The 11,134-nt window shown below is 33.8% G+C and overlaps 1 long non-coding RNA gene across 1 annotated transcript; it reads left to right on the plus strand.

Annotated features, from left to right (window-relative positions):
* Positions 1–3,832: 3,832 nt before the first annotated feature.
* Positions 3,833–10,878, plus strand: LOC149381013 (uncharacterized). Its single transcript, XR_016293880.1, has 3 exons — positions 3,833–3,941; positions 4,495–4,816; positions 10,742–10,878. It is a non-coding gene; the product is annotated as an uncharacterized LOC149381013 (long non-coding RNA).
* Positions 10,879–11,134: the final 256 nt, after the last annotated feature.

Consider the following 11,134-nt stretch of genomic DNA (forward strand, 5'->3'; position numbering starts at 1 on the left):
AATTTAAAGGCCCGAGCAATAAATAAAAAAAAATCTAAAAAACAATTCTAGCAAATTCATTACCCGAGTAAAATTAAGAAAACAATTTTCATACGCATAGTTTAAATTACATGCACATGCTTAAAATTTGACCATAGCTCTGATACCATTTGTTGGAATAGATCTAGGATTAACAATAATTTATCGCTTCTAGCAAGCGGCGGAATATAAAAAAATATTTAAAACATGTAAAACGATTTTACTACCTAGACAAAGTGCTTGAACATATAATTTAAAATTAAGAACTATAATGAGTTTTCACTCGGTACCAACCTCGTTAGAAGCTTGAGCGTTGAGAAGCCTTTGGAAATGTTGAATCGCTCGTCTCCCCAGTTAGCTTTTGTCCTTGCGTCTTCTTGAATCCGAGTAATCACGATAGTTTCTACCACTAGAGTCTTTGAGTTTAGAAAGGATTAGTGTGTAGACACTATTAAACACTGACTCAAGAACTAGTCTTAGAGCCAAAGAGCTAATACAAAACACTAGGTCTAATGAGGACCTAGGTGCCAAAACAAAAGAGCAAGAAGAAGAGAGAGAGAGAGAGAGAGAGAGAGAGAGAGAGAGAGAGAGAGAGAGAGAGAGAGAGAGAGAGAGAGGATCGGCCAAGCTAGAGAGAGAAGCTCTCAATCTCAAAAACTTCTTTCAACAACATTGTGAATGAGGTATGGTATTTATAGGAGAAGAGATTGCCTTGAAGAGGTAGTTTCCTCTTTTCTATTGAATATCACATATTCATGAGCACAATCTTTATTTCCCATTCCTATCATAATATCAGTTGGCCGTCCATATCAATAGCATGATGCTATAAGTTTGTTTCCTATTTTTCCTTTTGGAAAGTATCTTCATACATGAATGCACAAAATAATTTTCTCTTTTCCTTGATGATGGTCGCGGTTCCTCAACTCTTCGCCAGTTGTTGTTGCACGACCGCCATTTACACCGTCAGAGCTCTGTTTGCCTCCACGTCGATGGTCATGGTCTTGGTGTGATTATTTTGTGTGCTCCTCTTGTCCACCGGGAATTGATCATTCGAGCGCGCCAACTCCTTGAGTAGAGCATGGAAATCCGATGGCATCTAGTCAAGATTGTGCCTCCCGTTGCAGTGTTGACTAATGTCTTCGTCGGGGAGGTGAGATCATAGTAGAAGGTCTCGAGTTGCTGTGGCATAGAAAACCCATGGTGTGGGCACTTGCTCAGTATCTCCTTGAAGCGCGTTCATGCTTCGTAGAGTGATTCGTCGTCCCATTGGCAAAAGCTGTGGATCTCATTACGTAGGCAAACGGTCTTCTTGAATGGGAAGAACTTGGCAAAGAAGACCCGACGAAACTCGTCCTAGGTGGTGATGGAGTCGGCGTGCAAGGATTGGAGCCAAGTCTTCGCTCGGTCGCGAAGTGAGAATGGGAAGAGGTGCAACCGAATTTCTTCAGCCGAGATGTTATGGATGAGAAAGGTATTACACATCTCGGTGAAACTGGCGATATGCTCATTTGGGTCTTTGTTTGATGCTCCTAAGAATTGATTATGTGGAATCATTTGGATCGTCCCCGTCTTGATCTCGTAGCTTTGGTCTCCCCGGATGGCTAGCCTTTGAATCGTCAAATATTTTCTTGGGTAGTGGGCATGATGTAGTCGATGAGCTTTTTTTTCAGCCTCATCGCCCATGATCGCTAGCTTTCTCTCTTTCCGATTCTTTTGCAAGTTTTTTTTTCATTTCGTTGTCGATCAAAAGAAGGCTCTGTCACCGTCTTTTCGCATAAACCTTCAAAACAATGAAATATGACAAAAAAAAGTTATTACAAAAAATAAATAAATAGAGTTCAAATTGAAAACTAGCTAATCTAATAACATTTGAATACTAAGTCTCCTGCAACGGCGCCAAAAACTTGTTGCGATATTTTCGTACGCAAGTGCACGTAGTTGCCCAAGTAGTATAATAATAAGAATGAGTTGATCCCACGAGGACTATGTTTAACCGATTATTTAAACCAACTGTAACGAATGATACTCAAGGATCGAGAGAGAATGATTATAGCTAAAATTGACAAATAAAGTAAATAAACGTGAATTTTATGGTAATGAAAAAGCAAGGGCAATTGTTTCATAAGCCTCTACTGTTTTTTGGATTCACGGAATTCACGCACAATCTATATACACTCATATTTTGTTAATCACGCGCACGTTAATAATATTACTAAATCTCTCTTGAGCATCTATCAACCTAAGCATATGCCGGAATATCATCTATCGAACTCAACTCCTAAAAGCACGGCTAGCATTAAATACAAGAACGTACACGACTCTGTAACAACCTAGCTATCCCTAGGCAAAGAATGTATTGCAGTAATTTAATTCAAGAGCACAATCAACCTAATATTTCTCAAGCATCGAGTCAATTCTAATATCATGAACGAGGTAGCTAATCACATTCAAGCATTACGATCAAAATTAAATTAAACAAAGTAAGATTGAGTGAAAATAAATACTTCAAAGAGTCCATAACCAAATCAAGACTCGCTACACCATCACCCTCTCGGGAATCAGTTCATGGCAACGAGAGTAACAGAAAAGCAAAATAAATAAATATAAGCCATGAAAACTAAATTAAAATAACTTATAATAAATTGGAGTTCCATAATTAAAGAGAAGAAGATGGAAAAACACTGATTTCGGTGATGGTGGTGATGAACAATGTCTTCTCCGGCTTTCCTTATCTCCAAAACACACAAATTCCAAAGAAAAACCTAAACGGAAGTAAAAAGATGCTAAGATATGTTTTATGAGACTCTATTACAGAAGTTTCCAGCTGATTTTGGGAGTGATCTGGATCATTAAAACTTATCGACGGCTCAAAACGATTAAAAAATCGTTAATTTCCTTTTCTCCCGACGGGACCTCGTAGTGCGATTGAAGTGATGCGCGGTACGCTTCGAGACTTTTGGGAAATTAGTGGACCGTGCATAACGCTCGGAGATGATGCACAAGCTTCGTGTGACGCACAAAGGGTAGTGCGCAGCGCGATGTGGAGCATGCGAGTACTGCGCAGAACACGTGTATTGCTTGGAGATTGATTGCACACTTCGCGCGGCGCGTGAAGGGAGTGTGTAGCGCGCGGAGTCTCAGACTTTTGTTCATTCACGTCTCATGTTCCGTTTTGACCCGTTTTGACTCCCGATTGGTTCGTTTGTAGGAAAATGATTCCAAAAAACTTATAGAGGCTTTTTTTTTTCCTCATTTGAACCTGCAGATGATCATAAACGCACTAAAATTATCAAAAATACTCGAGAATTAGTTAAATTCCAGCCGAAAAATAAGAGTTTAACGAATACGAAACGCAATTATTAAATATACATTTATATGTCTTATATAGAGTGGACCTCAAAGCTGCTCATGTTAAGAAAAGCCACGCGGAGAGAAATCTAATGAGATACATCAAAATCGGTCATCGAAAATAGAGGAACCGCTAACAAGCATATCCTTATTATAATTATATTAATACTATAAATGTAATATATAATCATCGTTAAGATTTATAGATATTTTCTTTATAATCGGTGTTAAGATCACCATAGCTCCACCGCCTGGATGGTTCTAGGTACATAGATACGTGTTTCGATAAGAGCCTTAAGATCCAGAATTTTATGCCAAGAAAGGGTATCCCGCCCTCACGTTAGTTGGGAAATTGCAAATACGACAGCGGTTTGAGTCCGAACCCATTAAGTTATCGACAAACGAGTTATTTTATTCATTATTTCCACAAAATAAGATAAGTGCGGATATTTCATTCCTTGCGTAACACTATCTTCCACCAACATATTAAACCTGCTCTTGTCTTTGAATAAATAAATAATCAAGTAAAGATACCAACCCAGCTAGTTTGATGGTATTCATTTACCATATGACGCGTAAGACGTGTTCTTCTGCTTAATTACTTGATTTAAAAAAAAATCATGTATAGCATATACTTATTATGGACTTGTAGATTTAAGTAGAAAAAAATAAAGAGCCCGAGTTCATATGTTAGGTTAATATTTGCGTACAGTACATTTGATAATATTTATTTTTGGGTTATTATAGCTCCTGATACCTTTTTTAGTGATATATGAATTAAATATTACTCATTTTCTAGGTTATGTATCATTCTAATTGTATCAGATTAGCGCACATAATCAATTAAATAGGATGTGGATGCGTAGGTTTACAAAGTTTTTGAAGAAGTTGGCGTAGCCCAAATTAATAATTTTTTGTAACAATAACAAAACTTTGTTTGGAATTAGAAAAATCGTCAAAGTTTAATAAATATTGCAAATATCATGTGTTAATAAATCTCTATAATTAAATTTGTGTAAGAATAATTATTATATATTAATAATTTTAACAATGATGTCAATATTTTTCTGAAAATTTTTAAGCACAAATTACAAAAAAAAAAGAGTCTTTTATTTATATCTGTTGCAGTAAAATATAAATAACATGAACAAATGCATGGCTATAAGCGAGAGTCGACGCTATCATATTCTTATTCCATGAAAAAGGTAAGCGCGCGAAGCCCAATTCTGTTCACTCTTCGTTATCAGTAAATAAAAATATCACTGTGAGCCAGTTAAAAAAAAAAAAAATTATAACTCCATTATTTCTGTAACTTTAAAAGAAGAGGAAGAAGAAGAAGAAGAAGAAGAAGAAGAAGAAGAAGAAGAAGAAGAAGAAGAAGAAGTCGGATCCGCTTATGGTGGAACTGAACAGACCAAGCTTAAAAGATTCAAGACTCTTTATAAACCATGTAAGTGTAAGTTTCCTTCTTTGTCTTGCTTTACTGGATTAGTTGTTTATTGATTTTTTTCCAAAAGGATACGATAGTCTATTTGATTTATTCAACCAGTTATTTCTTTAATAATTTGAGTGACTATTTGTGATCCTGTTGAGATTTATTCATCGGTTCATCTTGATTATTCGATATAAGGATTCAATCTAGATTAATTATCACCGATTCTTATAATGGTAAAGAGAAAATCGGGTACTAATAAGGATCTCAGTATGGCGATTTGATACATGCTGGTTATTGCTAAATTTGTACTAACATAGTTTTTTCTTTCAAAAGAAATGGAACTCCGGTGATCAAATTTATATCTATAAAACAACGGATGAACATGTGAAGTGAGAAAATAAATTGATTAATTTAACATAAACTACATAAATTTCATAAATGACATATCTTTAAGCTTTAACCTTTGTTATTATTACATTTTCTTCTTCATATAACTTATTTTTCTAAAGAGCGAGTTTGACCAACCTTTTCTGTATATTTTTAAAAAAGAGAATATTATATATTTTACGGAATATTATATAAGTCGCTTCGTAGTATCTCTGCCCCACCAAAACCTGGCCATTAGCTTTTCCAAATCTCTGCAAAAAGTGTCTGGATGGCGGAAGACACTCATGCAAAAGGTAGGGAGATCTAGTGCCATGACCTTTATTAGCGTCTAACGACCTGCCTGCGAGAAGAGATTCCCTAATTTCCAGAGCCCAAGCCTATGCCGAACCTTATCTTTGAGGGCTTGGAAACTTATTCGTTCCTTGTTCCTTCCCACAGACAGAGGCAATCCTAGGTAAGTGCTCGTCTGGACCGAAGTTGAAATACCCGGAACCAATTCTAAATAGCGTCGCCTATCGGTCTCAACATTCCGGCTGAAGCTGACCGAAGACTTTTGGAAATTCGTGCACTGCCCCGAAGCTCTAGACAGCGACAACATCATAGATATTTTCCCGAAAGAAGAGAAGCGAGTCATCCGTGAAGAAAGGATGACTAATCCGCAAATGGGTCTATACTAGTGAGATCTGGCTGAGTCATGTGGTAAAAATGAAGAAGGGAATGTCCTCTAAAAGCATAACATGATGATAGCATATTTTTTTTTTACTAACGAGATCAAAACAAAAAGATCTCTTTTGCCAATACTATAAACCAAAAATACAATTTAGTACGCTCGTCGTGAGGTTAGAGAACAAAACAAGTAGAACAAAAAAAATACTAGGAATCTTGGATGACAACAAGAGTGAGCGATCTATATCAACGAGATGATAGTGTTTCTTTTCAGCAACACCGTTGTGTTCTAGAGTGCCAGTATATGAGGTTTGGCGCATGATCCCATCAAAGGTAAATAACTGTGAGAAATCGTTAGAAATGTATACCCTAATCACAAAAGAAAAACACTTAATGACACTAGAGTGTTGTGTTTTTACTAGAGCTCTTAAATCATAAAAATTCTTAAAAAAAATCATATTTACGTTTCATGAAGTAAACCCAAGTTTAAAAAATCGAATCATCAATAGATGAAACATGAGCGGGTCTCCACACATTAAACGCACAAGATCAAAAGGAGCAGGAGAAGATTAAATGCTTTTATGATAGGTAATGCATAATATTTCCCTAGTTTACACCCAAAAATATCGTGGAAGTTCAAATTTTTTAATGCTCCGGTATATACTAGTAAAAACTTAAACGAGACGCAAAAGCATGATCCAAACAAGAAGCCAAAAATAAAAAAATTAGAAGACGAAAGACTCAAACGATTATAAAATAAATTAACACTGGATGTGACAACACCCGATACTTTAATTTCATCTAACACGTAGAGCTTCCCTTGTCCATGGCTTGTCCCAATAACCTTAAGAGCTTCTAGGTCATGAACACAACATGTAGAACAAGAAAAAGATATTAAGTAATCGGATTCACATAATTGACAAACTTTCGTTGCAAGAATAAGTCATGAATGCTTGAGATGTGACAAAAGAACCAATAGATGTGACAAAGACAAAACAGTACCGTCTGTTGTCATAATGGAGAAAGAAAAATGAGGAGACAATGAAACGAAAGACAATAAATGTGGAGACATAAGGTTAGAGGCATCAGAATCCAGGATGAAGACAAACTTTTTGAGGACGAGGCACACATGGCATGATGTTGTGAGGCATGGAACTGTTGAAACTGCTCTAACATGTACGGCTCTACAGATGGTGTAGCAGAGAAATCGGTGAACTGAGGCAGGCGGGGCAATGGTGGTCATTGTTGTTGAAGTGATCGTTGTGGGGATTGCGCTTTGCCTGCTCAACTGGACTAAAAGTTGAGCCTTCCAATGACCTTTATGCTTACTAAAGGCACACTCGGCCTTCATAGTCAACTGGTTCGTGTTGTCACCCGTCGACTGATATGGAACATAAAAAACAGAAGGCGTTGTGATTGATAGAGTCTCCTTGTCAATTTTAGACTTGAGACGATCATCTTCATCTAATATCTTGTTGACCACATAATCAATCGAGGGAAGATGACAATGATGAAGATCGCCCCATGCAATCTCTCAAATCATCACAATGGGTCATCACAAATTGAATGAATTGTTCTTCATATATGCCTAGTGATGTAAGCTAAGAATGCCCGTGATTTCGACGATTCAGTGAATGTCAATGTGATCCCGTAAAGAAGGCATTGCAGAATAAAACTCTTGGATGCTCATATCATTTTGTGGAAGCGTACAAATATGTCTCTAATTAATAGTGCTAGTCAAAGTTGTATAGTGTACATATTCACTTTTGATGATCCCTTACCACCTTTATAGTAGAGATGCAAATTTGACTAAATAAATATTTTTTTTATTTATTTTTTAACCTAAATTAACCGCTTCGGTTAACTTTAACCGGTTAATTTTTGGTTAACCTAAGTTATAAGAAATATTACACAATATAGTATTTTTCAAATTGAATTAATTTATTTGACTTTAATTATAACTAATAATATCTATTAACAAAATTAATTTAATAAATCTAAAATTTATTAAAATCTATTAACAAAATTAATTTAATAAATCTAAAATTTATTAAAATCTATTTACAAATTTATAATAATTTTTTAAAAATTAGTTATATCAATTTACGAATTAATTTAATTATAATAAAATTAAATTCATTAATTTCCTAAATAAATTAAATATTAAATAAAATATATTAAAATAATTCTGTTAATTTCAATTAACCTAACTAAAAAATCGATTAAACGGTTAATCTTTAACCTAAAATTTCGGGTAAAAGTTAACTTAAGTTAATTGAATTTTCATATTAACTTTATAGTCTCATATTTCGACAGCTAAACACCAATGGAATGGATAACATAATTAGTGGACTTCTCATCAATAGGTTTGACCAGCGCAGATGCAACATAACTCCACATAGATTTTTAACTTAAATTTCTCATAAAATAGCTCAAATACGAGTAATTTATATCATCTCATTGAACACTAATCCACTGAAGAGAGTCCTCCTTACATCACATGATAATGAAAACACAAACCTAAACACTCCAAATCCAAAATCCAAACATCAGAGAGAAATCCTCAAATTGAAATGAAATCACGAAAATTGCGACCATAAACAAATCCCAAAATCGATGAACAGGCAAATACTCAAACAATCAGATCCATAAATCAAGAGGGAGAATTGAAAATACTAGTTGTACTGATGAAAACAATGGTTGAAGAATTTATACACCAATAGTTCGATTTGCGAGGATTGTAGTTGGTATATAAACTTCTTCAAACAATCAACAATTCATAGATGAAAAAGATGGCTTTGATAGCATGTAAATTTAGGTATTTCAAACAGAAGAAAAAAAAATTCTTAATAGCGTGATATTGAAAGATACAAGAGTTTAATTAATCAAGTATTTGTTGCAACTAAGAAGTCATCTAACTTCTTTTTTTTTTTTTTAAATCCCTCAAAAAAAACTTTTTAAAAAAAAAAGATTTAGCCCAAGTTTCATTTTATTAAGAAAATAGCTCACTAGGTCAAAGTAAATTAATTAACCTAATCAGATTAAGTAATTCATTTTGGTTTGAAATATTATATTTCAAAGTAAATTAAATTAATCTAACCTGTTGATTAATTTATTTCGGCCTGGTGAGCTATTTTCTTAATAAAATGAAAGTTGTGCTATTTTTTTTTTTTTTGTGAAATTTGTTATAACTAGCCAAGTTTGTCATTCTTATTGTGGGAATAGCCAAAGTTTCATTTTATTAAGCAAATAGCCCATATTTTCGGCTCAGACCATAACGCCTTGGTTAATTCGTGAATAAGTTAATTTAATTAACCTAATGGAGTGAGTTAGGTTAATTAATTAACTTATTAGTTGAATATTAGTTTAGGTTCTGATTTTTTTGTGAGTGAAGTTAATTTACTAAATGATTGAATTCGGAATTAGGTTAATTAATTGAATGCTTTGAATATAAATTGACTTAAGTTATGATTTTTGTAAATTTCAAATCCTTCACGAATCAGTTAATTAATTAACCTAACTCACTCCAGTAGGTTAATTAAATTAACCGATTCACAAATTTACAAAGTGTCTCTCCTCAATCTCCTCCATCGCCGCCGATTTCCTCTCCGCCGCCGATTCCTCTCCCCCTGCCGATTTTCAAGTCAATCTGAGACGTCGATTCTCCGAGCATCGTCGCCGCCGGAGCTCGACGGAATCGACGCCGTCTATGTTGGATCTTGACGGCGTCTATGGCGGATCTCGCCGGCGACGTTAGGGATCAGCAACGAGGATGGACGACGATTGGCGACGACGTGGCGGCGTGAAATGGATCGGTGGCGTGAAATGGACGAAGATGAGAACGAGTTTAGGTTTAGGTTTTGGGAAAATTGAGTTTTGCTCTTATATATGAAGGTAATTTAGGTAGTGAAATATTAATTGGACTATTCACTTAATTTATTCAAACTTGGGCTATTCTCCTAATATTGGTGGGTTGATTGGGCTAGTATGCTCACTCTCCCTTTTTTTTTTTTTTTTGGATAATAAAAATAGTGGGTTATTAGGTTATTGATTTAATTGCCCCTTAATTAATATATATCCTAACATAGAGTAAACAGAAAATGCTAAAGTTTCTTTATACAACTATAATAATAAATAGTCAATCGAAATGAAGGGATCCGTGAAATAATCAATATTTACTATATTATATATATATATATATATATATATATATATATATATTATATTGTGATGCGGTGATTAAATTTTTTGAAAGTTTAAATTGCTTATTAATAACGTAATGTGGAAGTAATATGTTGACAAGTTAACTTTAAAATGACAGTTTTTTATAATTAAAACTGTCAACGTGATTGAACCTCACCCATGTAAACACCACAAATCGGAATACGATTTGATATTAAATATATTTTAATGACCAAATATCCCAACATTAAATAGTGCACATTTTGGCTGCCTATTTTTGTGCACGTCAAGTTTATTCTGATCAAGTGTCTATGTTTAAGTATCTATTTTTGTGGACAACTCATTATAATACGAGATTTGAAAGTTAAGGGGTTATCTTTTGCGTATCCACTATGAAGTATGAACCCATTTAAAAAAAAAAAATCATTTATTGAATATCATAAATATAAATAATTTGTTACAATTAGTTAATAATTTAACATCTTTTAAGATTTTAGTCAAAGTATTATAAAATAATTAATCAGACTCGCAGTAAAATAATTGATTTACTATTTTAGTTAATTAATTTATTACGATTCTAGTGAACTATTTTCTTAATAAAATAAAAATTTTACTTTTTTTTTTTTTAAAACATGTTTTGAACTAGTCTTCGTATATTTTTATTCGGATAATTCTATACTAATATCTAGCTTTCTTGTTATTCAGGTGTGTGGGAAAAACCACAAACCAAATTATCCAAGTTCTAGTCAACGAATGAAAGCTTGAAACACAAGACCTACTCGTATGGACACACACCAACAGTAAGTTATATTATCACATTGTTAATATTATTTAAGCTATCCTCATAGATTTATTAAAAATAATATTATCATCACAGATGTTTGTTGGTCCTCAAGTAGTTTATTACATAGTTAAATGTAAGGTGTATCAAATGGTAATATATTCCTTCTTCTATATCCATATTTGACTTCATTTCTTTTCCCGAAAAATTATACAAAATAAGAATTTAAAACTAATTGATTAATAAAATAACCAAAATTTTAATTTTTTATGAAAGTAGTCACAATTACATTGTCAAATATATTTTGACACCAAAAT

Source organism: Urtica dioica, chromosome 11, assembly GCF_054948205.1.
Source record: "Urtica dioica subsp. dioica isolate 48M chromosome 11, U.dioica_male_clone48M_v1_H2, whole genome shotgun sequence".
Taxonomy (NCBI): Eukaryota; Viridiplantae; Streptophyta; class Magnoliopsida; order Rosales; family Urticaceae; genus Urtica; species Urtica dioica.